The 19,872-nt window shown below is 46.5% G+C and overlaps 3 long non-coding RNA genes across 3 annotated transcripts; 1 reads left to right on the forward strand and 2 right to left on the reverse strand.

Moving 5' to 3' along the window:
* Positions 1 to 1,932: 1,932 nt before the first annotated feature.
* On the reverse strand, positions 1,933 to 10,476 carry LOC135812670 (uncharacterized). Its single transcript, XR_010552913.1, has 3 exons — positions 10,407 to 10,476; positions 4,453 to 4,586; positions 1,933 to 2,383 (listed from the first exon to the last, which is right to left on the reverse strand). It is a non-coding gene; the product is annotated as an uncharacterized LOC135812670 (long non-coding RNA).
* A 1,090-nt stretch (positions 10,477 to 11,566) lies between these two features.
* LOC135812671 (uncharacterized) lies at positions 11,567 to 12,754 on the reverse strand. Its single transcript, XR_010552914.1, has 3 exons — positions 12,542 to 12,754; positions 12,267 to 12,352; positions 11,567 to 12,086 (listed from the first exon to the last, which is right to left on the reverse strand). It is a non-coding gene; the product is annotated as an uncharacterized LOC135812671 (long non-coding RNA).
* A 2,450-nt stretch (positions 12,755 to 15,204) lies between these two features.
* On the forward strand, positions 15,205 to 18,289 carry LOC135813172 (uncharacterized). Its single transcript, XR_010552988.1, has 4 exons — positions 15,205 to 15,283; positions 15,469 to 15,564; positions 17,874 to 17,922; positions 18,240 to 18,289. It is a non-coding gene; the product is annotated as an uncharacterized LOC135813172 (long non-coding RNA).
* Positions 18,290 to 19,872: the final 1,583 nt, after the last annotated feature.

A 19,872-nucleotide genomic window follows, 5' to 3' on the forward strand; every position in this document is an offset into this window, starting at 1 on the left:
TGCTGCCAGGTTTAGAAATCTTGGGTGAGATTCGGCATGGATCCATTACCACCTACCTGGGTAGTTGTGAGCAAAACATAAGACAATCGCTTAGCAGCACAAGCCCATGCAACAACGGCCTAAGATGGCCACTGCTGCATGGAATTCCCTAGGCTTAGCAGCTTCACTGAAACATGCAATAGCAACTAAATTTACATCATGCACAGGTCAAGAGAAGGCACCCAACACAAGCAAGCTGCTGAATAACAATGCCAATTGCAGCTTTTTTGCTGTTTGTTTATCTCACCTCCCCACCAACCACCCATGTTGACCACGTTCCCCAAAACTCTGTCAGCCTAGTTGAAAGAAAAAGTATTGCACGTAAATCAATTTGGACTGGCTTGCGTTTAACCAAACCCTTAAAAATAGGGAAGAAAAATGGGTGATTTGCACCCTGCACTTTGATGACATGCAAATTAGTATACATACCAGGATATATTTACCAAAGACGACAGTAACGGAAGACCCTTGAGCAGGATGTAGCGCACCGCTGGATGTTGAAGATGGCCTACAGGGTTTACCTGACCCCGATCTATACTTAACTAACCCAGGGCCAACCCATTGCATGCATCCAGGACAAAAACTCCCTTGCACCCAACGTGTACCCACCCACATGCACCAGGGACCAACCCATTGCACACAAAGAGGTTCCAACCCATGCAAAGAAAGGAAACAAGGTTACAAACACAACATGGTGTGGTACAATACACCGGGTACAAAACAGAACGACATAGTTACCAAATACAATGGAGGTGGGCCCACCGCGCCTTGATCTGGTCGTAGCGTAGTGTTGGATGTTGAAGAGATGACCTACAGGGTTTACCTGACCCTGATCTGTACCTAACTAACCCAGGGCCCAACCTATTGCATGCACCAAAGACCATGTCCTCCCACTGCAGTAATGGCCAACCCAGCATGCACCAGGGACAACACTCCCCATGCATAGAGATAAAAGTTTTTAAAAAAAATACATGCATCAAATATATCAGATCAAAGTTTAGAAGTGAATAAATGAAATGCTAGGATAGACCAAGTAGAATGTGGTGATGGTGATGGAAATTGATGGGAGTGTAATGGGTTGATGTTACTGTTCCGCATCATCTGGCTGCTTCTTCAGTCCAAGCCAGGAACTATGTAATAGCACTGCAATGTTCGGCAGTGTGATGGCATCTGTTTGGAGTGAAAAAGCAGCCATGCAGGTACAACTTTAATCAGGGATTGTTCTGTTCAATGCAAGGGTGGGAAACCAATAGCTGAGTATCAAGCAAACTCAATATCATGCGCACAAATGTTATTTACTTACGGTGCATTCCTTATAATTATACAACATGGAGATGGAACATTTAGTCTTTGGTGGTTATGTTCAATTCCTGTCTGCCATTCACAAATCCGCTCTAGTATGCAACTTTTGAATACCAACCGTACTGTTCAAAATCGCTGTCTGCACCTTAGACATCAGATTTGTTTTCTTCACAACCCATTGCTGTGACGAAAACATCATAGCCATGGACCTCAAGCAACGTTTTCACAAGTATTTTGCACACATCTATGCAATATTTGTTTTTGTTTCCAGCCTGTTTAGACCAGAAACCGGAATTGTCATGGAATCACCAGCAGATCTCCTTTTCCCCCCTGCCCTGCCTAGTATCCCTCCAAGCCCAGGATGGAACGGAACACCTGTCATTTTTTGGCAAAACACTGCCGCAACCGTAGATTGCCACAATGTATTGCTCCCTTTTAGAGGATGGTGAAGGATGTAGACACGTGACATGTTGACCTGGAATAACACACACATAACACACAACACACAACACAGAACGTAGCTCACCATAGCTCCCCCCCCCCTCCCACACACACACCGTACAAGAAACCATCCATTACGTGGCTGGCAGCTAAGAGAAACCACCCGTCAAAAAAACTCACACAAGTATAGGGAGAAGGTGTAAACAAAAATGATGGCAAGGTTGAAATTTCCCATTATGTAGTCCATAACTGCTATTGAATTGACTTACAGGGTTCACAAAGTAGGCCTACCTCGACTTGTTATCAAGGCCATAATAACCTTGACCTTTGTATCGTTGTAAGCTGAATTATTGACTGATAGGTCCAACCTTCTCCCCCTTTGGCAGTCCAAGATGGTACCATTGCTACAAATATTTCTTGCATGATCTGTCCTAAGTAGAGCAATGAACAGTGGAGAAGAGATGTAGACAGGGGTGGTGTATATGGGGTACTGCACACAAGAGTGGGAGTACTTAGCAAGAATCCATTCCAGCAACTCTTCTATTGGACAGTACACACCACTGGTGACTGTGGAGCACTCCAGAGGGCCTCAAGAGACAATCTACAAGGTGACACGTAAGAATCAGACATGTTATACCTAAAGTCTGCGTAGACCAAAAGCGTATTGGCAAACACAGCAGGGTTGCATTTCAAGATCTTTGAATAGGAGAGCCATGGGAGGGGGAAGGGTTTTTGCAGACTTGCCCCACACCCGAGTGCAACTCCCAATGGCAGCTAGGAGCACGTGAAAACTATATTCAGAATGAGTATTGCAGTCGCAGCTTGGATGCTATGTGCATCACAGTGAACATCACGCGCAACAGAGTATCGCGACAGCAGGTGCACAGTTAGCATGACCAGTGGATTCAAACTCTCAAGGCCCAAGTCACCTGATCAACGGGCCAGCAAGCGACAACTTTCACACTAAGGTTCAACTCGAGTTCAACTCCAGTGACAGGAGTGCACCTAAAAAAGGTCAAAAAGGCTGTAAGTTGTACCTTGTAGGCGCTAGGCTGGCACGGTGACCAGGTGACTGGTGTACGCTGGAGCACATAACGCTTGCTCAACCATGTTAGATTGGGAATAAAGGAGGAACGCTGCTGCAATGAACGCTGCATTGCAGCATTCTCGGACGAAAACCAGTCGACTCAGCGTCCAAAAGACTACAACATATGGGCCAATCGCGGTCATCCGTGCTTTTATAAGAACGACATAGCGCTTTTCGTGATATTTTGCACACAAATCCCCATCTAGTAGGGCGCGGTCACCCAGTTTCGGTGGGAGTGCGTGAGTTTGATTGGGAATAAAGGAGGAATGGAGCGTCTCAGCTTCCTCGGACCAAGACCATTCGACTCACCACCCCGAAGACTACAACTGGTGAAAATTTGATTTTAGGCTTCCCCTTTCCCATTGATAATTTAGGGTTCACGGATTGACATCCTAGCGTCGCCGGCTACATCTTGCACGTGACAGGTGCGTGCATATACTGTACCACACAATCGGTCAGTGCTCAAATCGCATTTTCCCATCAATATCACTCACTTTCAACTCTACGGGATTCATTACGGTTGGCTCAAACTGCCTGAATTTTTGAATCCACACGCACGAAAGACGTTCCAAGACTTCACCGTTCGTATTTTTTCAAAGGAGTTCCGGGTTTACCAGTAACTTTGGCTTAAGTTCGGCTAAAAAAAACAGGGGGAGCCGTTGCGTTTCCATAAAAATATTGAACGGTAGAAGGATAGCCAAGGTCGAGAGCAAAACAACAAGCCATTATTTGTCAAAATCGAACAAAAAATGGCTCAGCGCATCTATTTTCCGTGCACGCGCGCACGTACTTTGGCCGACAAGGTGTGCAGAATTTCTGAAGAAGAAGAATAACAAGAGCAGCAGCGCTCGGAACAGCCGTGCTGGATACTTCCAATCCCGACACGATGGAGCGTGTTGGCTGTCGTGAGCTGCTGAAACGACCATGACATTTCTTTTTCTTTATATACCCTACATATCTTGACGTTCCCTTGCTCAGTTTCGGCCTCTTTACAGGAAGAATATTTTCTTCCTTGGCATCAGCGGCCAAACAGCAAGAAGAGCAACAGATCGAGATGTACAGGGCAAGGATGCGTGCAGCTACATCTAGTCAGGTTCGATGCAGCTGCGCTTTGCCAGAACCTCAGCAGATAGGAAAAGACGACAGAGTGTCTCAGAAGGAACTGGATCTTTCGCCAAGACAGCCACCGCCGCCATCATCAAGTCCAGGTCAGTCAGAAAAACCGAAGCAAAAATGCAAAGCCCGAGTGAAGTGAAGCCACTGAAGCCAAGGAAAAATTCAAAAAGTACGCTCTGCGGCTAGACTTCGAGTCAATATTTTTTTTAATTTGATAGGCGCTGTCGCGGCCTGTAGCGAGCGTTCATAATCCAAAGTGGAGGCGCACGTACGGGTGCTTTTAGTGGCAAGCCGTGAACCCTATAATTATGGTCACCAAAGACATGAAAAGACTACAGCTGTAGAATGCAGACAATCTGTGGGGGCAGGAAGTAATAATGGCTTAGCAATGCTGTTGGACGTAATCACTAACACATGCACTAAAACCATCAGACCAGCAGAAAACTGCACAGTAGACATGTACGTACCGTCAGGAGCATGATCTGACAGGAATCACTGCTATCCAGCTATAGTGAAGTTGCGCATAGTGACGATCATCAATGACCAACCATGGGAAATCTTTGCACGTCTGTCTACTGCACCCACCTGGTGATGACCATAGCTGGAGTGAAAACGCAAATGCACGAGAAACCCCAGAAGAGGAAATGAGGAGTTGATGGACAGCAACAGGAGAATCCCTCGTGCAATAACATCCACGCTTGATTCAACATTTCTGTTCAAAAATATGTTGGAATCAGCAGGCAATCGATGTCCTATAAACAGCTGAAGTCCAGCAGGGATTCTAGCTCATGACCTAGCAGTATATTTTTATGACACCGAAGTTACGGAACTTTCCCTGTAGAAAGTGGAAACCTTTCCTGTATGCAGTCCATGTTTCTGTCAGTTGGATTTTTGGAAAGATTAACTGTTCGCTTGATCCAGCAATCATGGACTGCGCTGGACAGCTTTAACTGTGTCTCAGGATTCAACTACTTCCTCCGTTAACAAAAACTTCGTGATGGATTTTGATGGATATGAAAACAATTAGAACAGGTGAAGAATAGTTTGTATCGACTGTAAATCACTGGACGAAGGTAGTTCAGCCTATGTACAGCGTCTGTACAAGAGAAATTGTTGGCGAAGCAGAGAGTTCAGTTTGCGTTGCTTTCGCTTGACTCATTTTTGACCCTGCGTCGCCGTCGTCATCTGCTGCACGCGAGTCGTCATCTCTCTCTCTCTCTCTCTCTCTCTCTCTCTCTCTCTCTCTCTCTCATCAGCTCTCGCAGTTCTTGTTCAGCTCTTTTCAGCCTTGCTTCAGCTTCTTTGATCACACGTCGCTGAACTTTGGTGACGTCGCCGTCGTTCTAGTTAGCTGGCATTCAAGCTGCGTGGTTCGCCGCTGTGGCGATAACTCGTTTCCACCAGGGCGTCCTCAAAATATTTTACGACTTCCTGGTTTCACATCCACTCTCCAGAACTACACAAAACGAGGAGCAAAGGCACAGCCAAACTGATTCCATTTTCTCTGATGGATACTCCTCCCAGCACTGAACGGCAGCGGCTTGCAAGTCCCCTCAATTCTCCTTAGCCACGAGACTCGCGTCGGACTGCAGACTTCTAAAGAATGCATGGTATCAGCATTCAAATCTGGGCTCTGTGACGGTTTAGCTTGAATTCAGAATCATTTCATTGTGTTTGTGGGATCAGAGCAGCTCGGAACTTGCTCACTATGTGGGCTTGCTGCTCCATTCTATCGCTCTCTACCACTCTCAAACTCAGTGCCATAGCTGTCATCACCTGTGTTGCCACAGCGTAACCATCGATTCCGCTCGGCTTGTTGTGAAAGGTCGCTTTCCTTGCATCGCATCTCTTTCATGGCTAAGGCCGAAAGAGTGATTTCGACTCAATTTATGGCAGTTTGTGCGCAAACCAGTCCCTCAAAAATCCATCACAAAGTTTTTGTTAAAGGGGAAGTTAAGGCAAAAATTAAAATTTCACCAGTTGTAGTCTTCGGGGTGCTGAGTCGAATGGTCGTGGTCCGAGGAAGCTGAGACGCTCCCTTCCTACTTGAATCCCAATCGAACTCGCGTACTTCCACCGAAACTGGGTGACTGCGCCCTACTAGATGGGGATTTGTATGCAAAATGTCACTAAAAGCGCCATTTCGTTCTTATAAAAGCACGGATGACCGCGATTGGCCCATATGTTGTAGTCTTTTGGACGCTGAGTCGACTGGTTTTGGTCCGAAAAGGCTGCGATGCGACGATCCTCCTTTATTCCCAATCGAACATGGTTGAAGAAGCGGTCACGTGCTCCTGCGTACACCAGTCACCTGGTCACCGTGCCTGCAGGGTACAACTTACTAGCCTGTTTGACCTTTTTTGGGTGTAGTCCTGTCACTCGAGTTGAACTCGAGTTGAACCTTGGTGTGAAAGTTGTCACCTGCTGGCGTGGTGACCAGGTGATTTGGGCACGCAGGACCACGTGACCGCTTCTTCAACCATGTTCGATTGGGAATAAAGGAGGAACGCTGCATCGCAGCCTTTTCGGACCAAAACCAGTCGACGCAGCGTCCAAAAGACTACAACATATGGGCCAATCGCGGTCATCCGTGCTTTTATAAGAACGAAATGGCGCTTTTAGTGACATTTTGCATACAAATCCCCATCTAGTAGGGCGCAGTCACCCAGTTTCGGTGGAAGTGCGCGAGTTCGATTGGGATTCAAGTAGGAAGGGAGCGTCTCAGCTTCCTCGGACCACGACCATTCGACTCAGCACTCCGAAGACTACAACTGGTGAAATTTTAATTTTTGCCTTAACTTCCCCTTTAACAGAGAAAGTAGCCACAAGGACAACAGTTTGTGTTTTGGAGTCTTTCCCTCGCTGAACTGAAGCTAATGGAAGTGATACCATCACCACTACCACCACCTAGTCAGTAGATATTTTGGTAGAACTTGACAGGGTTTGGGGGCCAGCTAGCTCTGGGGAAGGAAAGAAATTCATGTGGCGCTAGACCTTTGGTACAAATACAAGTTTATAAAATGGTGTAGCACCAGTGTATTGCATCAGTTACGATTTCAAAATTAAAAAAGAGGACCAAAAGTTTACAAGTTCAGCCCTCACCAACGCTGTACAAAGCGTCACTGGCCCGTTTCTCAACGGTCGCGCTAATCGACCAATCAGCGTACAGCTAATGTACCAAAATTCTCAAACTTACCGTAATTCCTTGGTTCATATGGTGTAGTTTCCAAAGATTTTTTATGGACCAACGTCTTCTTTCGATAGATACCAACAGATCGTCCGCTTCGAATTTTTCGATTTGATTGCCGTTTGGCCGGAAATTACCTCCGAAACCGGCCTCCACTCGTTTCACTTCAAGGTTCTCCAGGTGGACGGCATCGCAATTCGGAAGCGGAGAAAGGATAGCCAGTGAAAAAAGAAAAACAACGACGTATTGGTTGTCAAAATCGACCAAGAAATGAATTCAATAGACCTGTTTCCGTGCTGCGCCCTCGCGGCCCGCGCGAGTGCGAAAGGGATTCTTTCTCGACAAAACAAACAACAACTACGCGCAGTACACAGCTACATGCAGGTGCTTTTTGCAGTGCAGTACACTGACATCACTGCACTGGCTGTATATACCTTAGGAATATCCTGTTCTTTTCCAAGGCATGATTGTCGCTAGTGGGAGAACTCAGCCACCTGAAGCTTTCATAAAGGAAGAAGTAGTAGGTGAATGAGTTCGCCAGAAAATGGAACGACAAGAAAATAGATACTGTTGCTTTCCGGGGCGCTCATGAGACGACGGCAAGATAGGACTGAAACGATCGACAGTCTGCCTCGACGCAAAAGAAACTCTTCTAGGAGAAGCTCGACGTGCTGTAGAGTTTGCAGTATTCTGCTGGAAGAAGACAAGAGAACTAAACTCAGACTAAAGCGTGGAGCTGAAGCACGAGCGAAGCAAAAGCTGAAGCAAAAGCTGAGCGAGTTCGAAGAAATGGGGAAACACAGGAAAATGAGTGGGCGACATGATCTTTACTGACTTTAGCTTGAAGCTCGCGCTAAGACACGCGGTGGGCACGTGCGCCTACGGGTAGCGCGGCCAGCCACCATGTTTTCAAAATGGAGGTCGACGCTTTTGAAATCCGTGTAGACGATGGTGAGGGCTGAAGTTATCCGTTTTTTCCAACACTTACGGTTATAAGCAGAATACTGTTGAGTCAAAAATGTGCAACAAATATGCATGAGCACATGGATTATTCAATCATGTTCGATTGGGAATGAGGGCCGAGCGCTGCACTGCGGCCTTCTCGGACCCAAAACCAATCGACTCGGCATCCAAAAGACTACAACATATGAGTCTATCGCGGTCATCTACGTTTATATAAGAACAAAATGGCGTTGTTAGTGAAAATGCATACAAATTCCCATCTAATAGGGTGCAGTAACCCAGTTTCGGTGGAAGTGGTGAGTTCGAGTGGGAATAAAGGAGGAAGGGAGCGTCTTAGCTTCCTCGGATCAAGACCATTCGACTTGGCACCCCGAAGACTACAACTGGTGAAAATTTGATTTTAATCTGCTTTTAAAGCTCATTTCTGAATAATCGGTGTGGAGTGGTTTGAACAGTTTGGTCCTAGCAAGTTGCCTTCAGGGTGCGCCAGCCTTTTCTGTCTTGGCTCACCAGCTATTATATCAATGAACTAGTAATTTTCACCTTTCTGTAGCGCATCCTATCGATCACAGCTATTGTTCTCTGCAGCATTGTTCTTCAAGATTCTGAGCTTTCTGTTTGTCTTTCTCTTTATCATCATCCTGAATGGCACAAGTGAAGTAGGCATCACCGCTTACATTGTGATAGTGCTTATAATAATAATAATTTTAAAGCTCATAGCTGTACTGATGGGGCTTTTTTCTATTTTCTTTTTTTACTATGTTCACATAACCAGCTCGAAAAGGATAAGTAAAGACAATGGTACAGAGACTAGGATAAACGTGACAACTAATGAGCAGGCGCTGCACCGAGACGCAGCAGTGATGGTGGGGCATTGATGACTCTGGCGACCTGAGGTCTCGGCGTCACGGCCACAAACACGCACCAAAAGCAATGAAAAAAAGAAGATAGCCTATATTGCCGAAACAACTTGCTGTCTACAACATTGAGTAGGACAGTGACTGCATACTGGGAATCCAACTACACTATCTATACTGATGGGGCCTTTATGGCTGAAACAGCTTGCTGTCTACAATATTGGGTAGGACAGTGGCTGCATACCGGGAATACAACTACTTCCTCCGTTAACAAAAACTTCGTGATGGATTTTGATGGATATGAAAATGCTTAGAACAGGTCAAGAACAGTTTGTATCAACTGCCAATCACTGGACGAAGGTGATTGAGCCTATGTACAGCGTCTTTACAAGAGAAACTGTTGGCGAAATGAGCAGAGAGTTCAGTTTGCGTCGCTTTCGCTCGATTCATTTTTGACCTGCGTCGCTGTCGTCATCTGCTGCACGTGAGTCGTCATCTGCTGTACGCGAGTCGTCATCTCTCTCGAGTCGTTGTTCAGCTCGTTTCAGCCTTGCCTCGGCTTCTTTGATTACACTCCGCTGGCCTTGATGTCGCCGTCGTTCAAGTAAGTTGGCTTTCAAGCTGCATGATCCGCCACGATGGCGATTACTCGTTTCCACCACGGAGCCGTGAAAAATATTTCATGACTCCCTGGTTTCATCTTCGCTCTCCAGAACTCCGCGAAACGAGGAGTAAAGGCACAGCCAAACTGATTCTATTTTCTCTAATGGATACCAGCACTGAACGGCAGCGGCTAGAAAGTCCAGTCGACTTTCTTTAGCCAAGAGACTGGCATTGGACTGCAGACTTCTGAAAGAATGCATGGTCATCAGCATTCGAATCTGGGCTTTGCGCAGGTTGAACAAGAACTTGAGTTCAGAATTATTTACATTGAGCCGTGCGATCGGAGCAGCTCTTTGTTCACTCGCTCATTATGTGGGTTCGCTGCTCCGTTTTATCGCTCTCTATCACTCTCCAACTTACTCAGTGCTAAAGTGGTAGAGAGGCCAAGCAGCGCAATATCCCCTCGGAGAAGTGGTATTTCAGTTTTGCTCGCCATGACTGTCATCACCTATGTTTCCACAACGCAACCATCGATTCCGCTCGGCTTGTTGTGAAAGGTCGCTTTCCTTGCATCCTACCTTTGTCATGGCATACCAGGTAAGGCCAAGAAAGTGATTGCGACTCATTTCACGGCAGTTTGTGCCCAAATCAGCCCCTCAAAATTCCATCACGAAGTTTTTGTTAACGGAGTAAGTACACTATCTATAGATGCTGTAGGGGCATACCGTCCGACCGTTTCAGGATTTAGACTGCATACCTGACTCCCGACTGCCTACCGAGTCTAACACATATACACCACGAAGCTGCCTACCTGTGCACACTGAGTGACAGATGGCTCACAAACACGGCCACCATTGAGAGAGCATGTTATTGCAGTCCTGCATCCTGGAATACACTCTCCCATGCCCATGTGGTCATTGGAAGGGAACAAAGAGAGAAATGCAGAACATTAGGATTATGTGATACCAAACAAGCATTACACTCATCCAGCTGAAAAGGACATCTGCAACTAATAGGTCATCCACAAAAGTACGTGAACCACAGGGAAAGTACACAAGAGAGATAGCACAGGATGTCGCAACCACAATGGATCATGGCGAACATTGAATTGCAGAATTTCATTGCACTATTGGTTGCTTAGAAGCCAGGATTCACGACCATCTCGGGAGATGGCGAAAAATTCTATTGCCATGGAGTTATTGCCCATACAGCTCATGCAGTTACCAAGTTTCCCTCCTTCTTATGAGTATTCCTATGTTAATCAATTAGTTCTGATTGGAATTTTAGCCATAGTTCTTATTAACTTCACTGTATGGTTAGTTCGAATAGCAGTTTTAGCAACTAAATTTAGTATGGATTAGGTCAGCTCCAGCGAATCTATCTGCTGGAAATCAGCAGCATTTACTTCACTGTTTGGCGTATATTGTAGTTTTAGGTTCAGGTTATATTTCTGCCGAAGATCAGCAGCATTTTAAACTTATTAGCTTGGTTTATAAAATAATTAGCTTTTAGATTAAGATATTACTGTTCAGTGGAGTATCCATCAACATTACAGTATAGGTACTCTCGATATTAGGTTTAGAAATTAGTCAGTTTAGTAGCGATTATTGGAAACTCATGAAAAGCAGATAAAGAAAAGCATAAAATGATAAAAAGCAAACATTTAGCACATTTTACAGGCTCCTGATTTCGGTTGATCTATGTCATTATCCTAACTACTGTCATGCACCTGGAAATCTGGTCGGAGGTCAAGCGGCCCAGGACGCTGGCCATGAAGCCGAGAGTACGCATACGAACAATATAATTATACACTGCATGCAACGTTCTGTACACACTGAGGGCGCCGGCCCTGGTCATTCGACCGGATTTCCAGGACCACGACAGGAGATACGGAACCATAAACACCAAGCAATAGCAGGCGGAATCATACCCCCTCCCCCCCCCCCCCACACACAAAACGCAAGACCTACATAAGCTGTATGGACAGATAGGTCCCAAGGTGGAGCAACAAACCGTCGCTAGGTTTCTGAAACAGCGCCACGATATAATCGAACAAATCTCTTTTTTTATGAGAGGCAATACCAGCAGTGCGAAGTGAGTTGTAAGAGCGCACATCCTGTGCTGTCTTCCCAAATGGAAATAGATAGGTTTGAGTGGAAACTCATAAAAAACTACAGGTTCATGGCCCAGATCCTATTAATTATATTTTGGCGTCGATGCCAGAAATGCAAAATGCAGCTAGGAAGGAGCAGTGAAAACACGGACAAAGGCATTGTAGTAAAACTGATCCAACATGGGTACTGTACCTGAACGAAAGGAGAGCACCCCTTCCAGCGATGGATACCTGGAGTTCCAAAGGTTCTGGCCGCAAAACATCCGGACGGTACGACAGCGTAGCAGGTGTTTGTGACCGACAAGGTGATATGAGTGGCGCACCCGCAGGGCAATCCCAGTGTCCGCAATAGCTAGCGGTACACAGCAACATGTTTTCCTACAAAACAACAGAAATAACGCTTGTTAGTAGATAATCGTGTGCTTGTTGAACTGCTAGTTGGCAAGAGTGAAGGAGAAAGTGGAGGTGCATCCTATTCACGATTCAATAAGGTGGTCAACTAGGACACCAGAATCCCCTTACGACATAAGAATGATAGTCGACAAAGGAAATTCTTACCTCTTGGGAAATGAAAAAAGATGCAGCCAGAAGTGTGCCGCCGTCACACCGCGCATGCGCATCAAGCCTCTTGATACACTCCTTGGCTGCAAAGAAAAAGAGAAAGACAACAGAAGACAGGGCTGAATCATCACAGGACAGTGTTTTATATTTACTGCGGACCCACACGAAGACGCCACATGTTGTTATGCGGGCAGGAGTGTTCCTGTAAAGCGCAAAGATGGTTCGCGAGGAATACACAACACGTGGTGAAAGAGATGAAGGCCAAAATTTACCTTCTTCGCTCCCCGTGGCGCTCCAGTTGAGAAACCTGCACACGATAGTCGGAATCCTTCAAAAATAAGCCTATCGACTACATCTTATCTTTGCTCTGTACACACCTATCAAATGCTGGCCGGCTTTACAGTGTCTCGGGTTAGCCTCAAAGAAAGCAAACGGAGAAGAAGGACATTACGTGCTTCCTTCCAAACAACAACGAATAATGAAACATGTTCTTGATCTACAAGGAAAAAGTAATATTAGTTAGTAAGTTGATTCAACCCGGCCTCGCTGGCGAGCGGATGCAGCTGCTAGCATTCTTCGAGCGTGAACTTTGACCTTACACCATACGATTCTCGGAAGCCGTCCAACGGCCCTTGCCCGTGGCAGTCTAGCAGTGCTAGCCGCGTGGTCTACCACTGTACCAGTAACAATACAACCGCTTCATCGTGTAAAGCACTCGCTAATGCATGGAGAAGGACATCGCGGTCTGGTGTGAACTTTGAAATGGGCCAATCAGCTACTCACACGTAGTTAGCACGTGGCACGGTGACTTCTGTACAGAGCTAGAGAATTCCACCAGACAACGACAATCACCTGGTTGGGAAGTAATTGCTCGTCTGCTACTGTGCTAGCATTAGATGCAGCCTAGCCTACGGACACTCAAACTAGTAGCACTAGACGTAGATCTACTCAGAAGATTCTAGACTGCGCGAACAGCAGGCAGTGCGCCGGCAGATTCGGCTCGGACAGACGTCCGTAGATCTTCACACCTCGACCCGATCGACCGAGCCGCAATCGCTGGCTCATCAAAACGCAAACCACGCAGGGGTCCGCTAGCACACGAAGGAACGAAAATCAGTCGTGACCTGCTCTCGAAGAAGGAATACTAATGCAATACCGGTATGAGTCGTACATATAATTATGTTTATTGAAGACTCAAGTATGGATACGTCGACGAGTTCATCAAAACTCGCCACAGCTTCGATACATCCATGCATCTCGATCTCTGGACGGAATACAGCAGCACAATGCATTAATGGAAGGCGGCTTTCACAGAAAAACCATGCCACGCGCTTTGCAGCTCATACGCTAGGCTTCCTAAACTGCTCGGCCACACCTGCGAAACTAGGATATTGCGACGTCGGCGGTAATATCCGAAAAAAAGATGGCTGCTCCTCAGGTTGGAACTCGCGCTGCCGACACTTGACTGACTGAGGACTGCCGTCCGAAGCTAGGCCCCGGTGTAATATGCCCGAAACTTTGCCGAAAATGCTTTTGGGAAATTCTCGTAAACCTTGCCGAAAATGCTCCCATACCTTGCCGAAAATGCTCGGAAATGCTCACTTTTTTGTAATCCTCAGCACACGCCGTCAAAACCAGGGAGTCAGAAAATACTCAATAAGACTTAACTAAGAGGCTTGCTCGAGTTGCCATGGGAAACAATTCATAAACTACTCAACAAGAAGCTAACCCACGGAATGCGGAAGTGACGTTCTTGTTTGGGAAGTTTTTCTTCTCTCAATCTTGATACACAACGGCCAAGTGCTCCGTTTCCCCCAAAATGCTGCATCAGCAGCCCAAATTGCTGGGTTTGCGGATTGTACCGAAAATGCTAAAAAATATGCCGGCATATAACACGGGGCCTATCCGAAGCACACGAGAAGCACGTCGAACCTTGCAATCGGTAAACCGGCACAAACCACCACTCCTGCTCAATACACTATCCCTGTGGGAATTTGCCGACAAATTCTCGAAAACGGGCGCAATAAATTGCGGCAGAAAACAACAACAAAATGCGGCGAAAAGTGCCGAACTTGCCAGGAGCTTGCGGAATTATTGGCAGAAAATTGCAGATTTGGGCCAAATCACGAAATTTGTTGCATCCTTAGAATCGCTATTTTGTGTGCTGTGCAAATAACCTACATACCGTATTATCTCTAATACGGAGGATTAGCAAGACGAAATTCGCGTTCGCGTTCGCAAACATTTTTCAGTTCGCGAACTGGATAGCGAACTTTCGCATTTTTCGTTCGGAAAAGTAGTCGGAACGGGAATCGCGGATTCGTGTCAGGGCAGTCATAAATTTACCACGCTGTACTGTCTGTACACAATGTCCGTCGTGTCAACGTCATGCGCATGTGCGAATTCTGTTTGCTAATCCTTCTCATAACGCGAATTCCGTCACTGAGTTCGACTTTCCTTGGAGAGTGAACGCGAACGCGAATTTCGTCTTGCTAATCCTCCGTAATATAAGCACAGTCTCCAATAATAGCACATCAGCAATGATGGCCAGATTTGGCTTATCAAACGTCTCTGCTTCCGCAAAATTTAGTGCGTCTTCCGTCACAACCTCAAACAACTCACGATCCATAATAATTATCATTCTTCTCAGCCGCATCCATGGCAGCGTCATCACCTTCAGACGGGTCCGAGGGATTGGGGGCAGTTTCCATGGTTTCAGGAGAGGCAAAAGTACAGTAGTAGATTCTACGCGCAAGTCGCTGCTCCTGAAACCACACAATGACATGTGTGACTGTGAGTGTGAGCAGCTACTGTCTGTAGGCATCACTCCGATTGATCCGGAGGTAACCTGGTAACGGAATGGCAATGACGTCGTTAGCCACTGTGCCAGTACAAGAACGGTGCATGCAGCAGGTTCTTCGGAACATGGCAAGGTCACAAGGATGATAGGAAACTCTTTTCGTCTTTACTTCAGTGACGAACGCAAAGACTTGGTCTCTCTCTCTCTCTTTCGGGTAAGCCGTGAAAGCGTCTCATCTTGCGAACACCAGCTGCTTATTCAGTTTGCCAGGAAAGCTGATGGGAATTCTTGTAGAGTGTGATGCATCTGCTGCAGCGTTTACTTGGCCCGCCAGACATATCCATTATTATTATTTTTGTTTCTTTGCGATTTTCGGTGTTGTTTACACATTGCTCTCAGAATGGTCACCGACGCGACGCCATCCCTCTCTCAATCGCAGCTGAAGCTCACAGCTCCGTTATTAGGAGACAGGAGAAGTAAAGGAGTGACAGTACGGTGAGTGCAAGCTGAGACACTCGGCACGCTAGAGAGGTTAAGCTGCACGCTATTTTCGACGTGACGCGAAAGTTCCTATCGCGATATTTGGCTCGCGCGTTAGAAAACAACGCGAGAGAGCTACCACTCACGTCGAAAGTAGGCATTAGCTATAATAGAGAGGCTAAGATGCACGGTATTTCCGACGTGACGCGCTATTACACGTCAAATTTGGCGTAGAACTCCAAATTTCGACTGTAGCTGCAGGTCACTCGCGTTGTTTTTCGACGCTCGTGCCAAATAACGCGAGCTGAACTTTCGCATCATGTCTGACGTGACGCACAATTTCACGTCAAATCTGGCGTAAAACTCCAATTTTCGACGCGAGCTGCAGGACACTCGTGTTGTTTTCCAACGCGCGTGCCAAATAACGCGAGCTGACCTTTCGCGTCATATCGTAAATAACGTGCATCTTAACCGTTGTTTCCGATGTAACGGGCAATTTCACGTCAAATTTGGCTAAAAAAGATGACATGATGACAACTTTCACACCAAGGTTCAACTCTAGTTCAACTAGAGTGACAGGAGTGCACCCAAAAAAGGTCCAAACAGGCTGTAAGTTGTACCCTGCAGGTGCTAGGCTGGCACGGCGACCAGGTGACTGGTGTACGCAGGAGCACGTGACCTCTTGTTCAACCATGTTCGATTGGGAATAAAGGAGGAACACTGCATTGCAGCATTCTCGGACCAAAACCAGTCGACTCAGCGTCCAAAAGACTCTAACATATGGGCCAATCGCGGTCATCCGTGCTTTTATAAGAACGAAATGGCGCTTTTAGTGAAATTTTGCATACAAATCCCCATCTAGTAGGGCGCAGTCACCCAGTTTCGGTGGAAGTGCGCGAGTTCGATTGTGAATAAAGTAGGAAGGGAGCGTCTCAGCTTCCTCGGACCAAGACCATTCGACTCAGCACCCCAAAGACTACAACTGGTGAAATTTTGATTTTAGCCTTAACTTCCCCTTTAACCCTTATCCGTCCGACAAAATCGCTGCGAAGGCCAAAATTGCAATTTCACGACATATTAATAATTATTTTTACCTTCAAATTATCATAACTTTAGTCTCCATTGGCCGAATTCCAGGATCTTATGCTTTCTGGAAAGGTCCTTCCGCGACGAATGCACAGAGCCCACATTCAACATCTATAAAGCCACAAGTCAAGCGCCGCCACTTGCCAAACTTGCCCCAGCGCCAGATCTGCGGGCAGAATCCAAATTGTCTCGCCATTTCACTCTCCTCCATCGCTGGACTTTGAATTTTTGTGTACGGAACACTTTTTTGGTTTTACGTCATGAGCATGTGCTTGGTGACGTAACTGTCATGCAAAAAAAGAAAAATCTGACTTTGAAATGTTCCCGAGCGCAGAAAAATCGCAATTTCCGTGAATTTACTTTCGGCAGACAATTTCGTTGCAAGGGAGCGTCGTAGCTCTTCGGCGATTGTTCGAGACGATAGCATGGTGTTTTCTAACGGCGATAGACCCCGTGGAATTTGGTCAAGAAATGACTGAGATATGATGGGTTTACTGATCGACGGATAGTCGTAGATTTTTGACTGGTCGGACGGATAAAACTCCAATTTTCGAAGTGAGCTGCAGGTCATTCGCGTCGTTTTTCGACGCTCGAGCCAAATACTGTGAGCTCAACTTTTGCGTCACCTCAAAATAATGTGCAGCTTAGCCTCTCTATTAGCTGCGCACGTCATTTGAGGCGTGACGGGCAATTTCACGGCAAATGGGTCCAAATTTGGTGGAACACACCAAATTTCGAGGTGAGATGCAGTTCTCTCGCTTGATAGGGTCCAAAGAACACTAATTGTACTTCTAAAATTATTGAAATTCGAATGACTCCGCAACCGTGACATTGGCTAGCCGTATGCAGTGTGTTGGCTAAGAAGGTGGTGAAGAATATTGAGAGAAGAGGCGAGCTAGCAAGGCGGCCTTCTCTACACCACGTGTAGTCGTCAAAGTCCATTTCACAGATCGGGAATCGGAGCGCCGGGCTTAGAAAGATTGCATATTTGTTTGGCTCTTCGCCACAACTTCTGTCCGCCACGGCCTTCCTCAACACCGGCCGACATGTTAGCATAATTGCAAGAATTCACGGTGGTTGACCCTGCTTTGATTGCCTTGAGCTCCAAGTGCGGAAGCACGGGCAAAAAACCCAAACTTAGAGGTAGGTTATTTTCAGTTTTAAGCCACCCTGGGCAGGTCATTTATAACAATGTGTGTCATTTCTGTTGTGCACTACCCTTTGTGTGGCTATTTCAGGAATTCACGGTGCTCACTGTCCGTGTTGCACATGTGAATAGTCGGAAAGGTGAGAAATGGTGAATTTTTGACTGTTGGTGCGCAACTGTTCCTTTCAATGTACGTGTGTGTAAATGAGCCCAGCTGCAATGTGAGTGCAAGAATTGCTTAGATTTTTGGTATGTTAGTAAGCCGCTTGCACTTGTGTGAAGTTGCCCAGGATATTTGACCCTGCTGTAACTGGCTTGAGTCCCAAGTCCGGAAGCACGGGCAAAAAGCCCCAAACTTGGAGATAGGATATTATCAGGGTTCAGCAGCCCTGGGCAGGTCGTTTATGACAATGTGTGTCATTTCTGTTGTGCATTACCCTTTGTGTGCCTATTGCAGCTATTCGTGACGGTCACTGTCCATGTTGCAGCTGGGAATAGTCGGAAAGGTGAGAAATGTTGAACTTTTGACCATTTGTGTGCACCTGTTCTTTTCAATGTACCTGTGGGGAAATAGGGCCAGCTGCAATATGGGTGCAGGAATTGTTTAGATTTTTGGTTTGCTAGTAGGCGGCTTGTACTCGTAGGCAGTGCCCCAGAAAATTTGACCTTCCTGTAACTGGCCTGAGTTCCAAGTCCGAATGTACGGGCAAAAAGCCCGAAATTTTCAGGGTTCAGCAGCCCTGGGCAGGTCGACATTGACACCTGTGTCATTGCTGTCGTGCACTACCCTTTGTGTGCGTATTGCAGGAATTCACAGTGGTCACTGTCCATGTTGCAGCTGTGAATAGTCGGAAAGGTGAGAAATGGTGAATTTTTGACCATTTGTGCACACCTGTTCATTTCAATGTACCTGTGGGTAAATGTGCCCAGCTGCAATGTGGGTGCTGGAATTGCTTAGATTTTTGGTTTGCTAGTAGGCCGGTTGCACTCGTAGGCAGTGCCAAAGGAAATTTGACCCTGCCGTAACTGGCTTGAGTTCCAGCTGCGGATGTACGGGCAATATGCCCCAAACTTGGAGATAGGTGGATTACAGGGTTCAGGAGCCCTGGGCAGGTCGTTTACGACAATGTGTGTCATTTCTGTCGTTTCACTACGCTTTGTGTGCCTATTGCAGGAATTCACGGTGGTCACTGTCCATGTTGCAGCTGTGAATAGTCGGAAAGGTGAGAAATGGTGAATTTTTGACCATTTGTGCACACCTGTTCATTTCAATGTACCTGTGGGTAAATGTGCCCAGCTGCAATGTGGGTGCTGGAATTGCTTACATGTTTGGTTTGCAAGTAGGCCGCTTGCACTCGTAGGCAATGCCCCAGGAAATTTGACCCTGCCGTAACTGGCTTGAGTTCCAGCTCCGGATGTACGGGCAAAATGCCCCAAACTAGGTGTATGTTATTTTCAGCTTTCAGCAGCCCTGGGCGGGTCGTTTATGACGATGTGTGTCATTTCTTGTAAGCACTACCCTTTGTGTGCCTATTGCAGCAATTCACGGTGGTCACTGTTTCATGTTGCAGCTGTGAATAGCCAGAAAGGTGAGAAATGGTGAATTTTTGACCATTTGTGCACAACTGTTCTTTTCAATGTACCTGTGAGTAAATGGGCCCAGCTGCAATGTGGGTGCTGGAATTGCTTAGATGTTTGGTTTGCAAGTAGGCCGCTTGCACTCGTAGGCAGTGCCCCAGGAAATTTGACCCTGCCGTAACTGGCTTGAGTTCCAGCTCCGGATGTACGGGCAAAATGTCACAAATTTGGAGATAGGTGATTTGCAGGGTTCAGGAGCCCTCGGCAGGTCGTTTATGGCAATGTGTGTCATTTCTGTTGTGGACTACCCGTTGTGTTCCTATGACAGGAATTCACGGTGGTCACTGTCCATGTTGCAGCTGTGAATAGTCGGAAAGGGGAGAAATGGTGAATTTTTGACGATTTGTGCACACCTGTTCATTTCAATGTACCTGTGGGTAAATGGGCCCAGCTGCAATGTGGGTGATAAAATTACTTAGATTTTTGGTTTGCTAGTAGACCGCTTGCACTTG

Source organism: Sycon ciliatum, chromosome 3 (assembly GCF_964019385.1).
Source record: "Sycon ciliatum chromosome 3, ocSycCili1.1, whole genome shotgun sequence".
Lineage (NCBI taxonomy): Eukaryota > Metazoa > Porifera > Calcarea > Leucosolenida > Sycettidae > Sycon > Sycon ciliatum.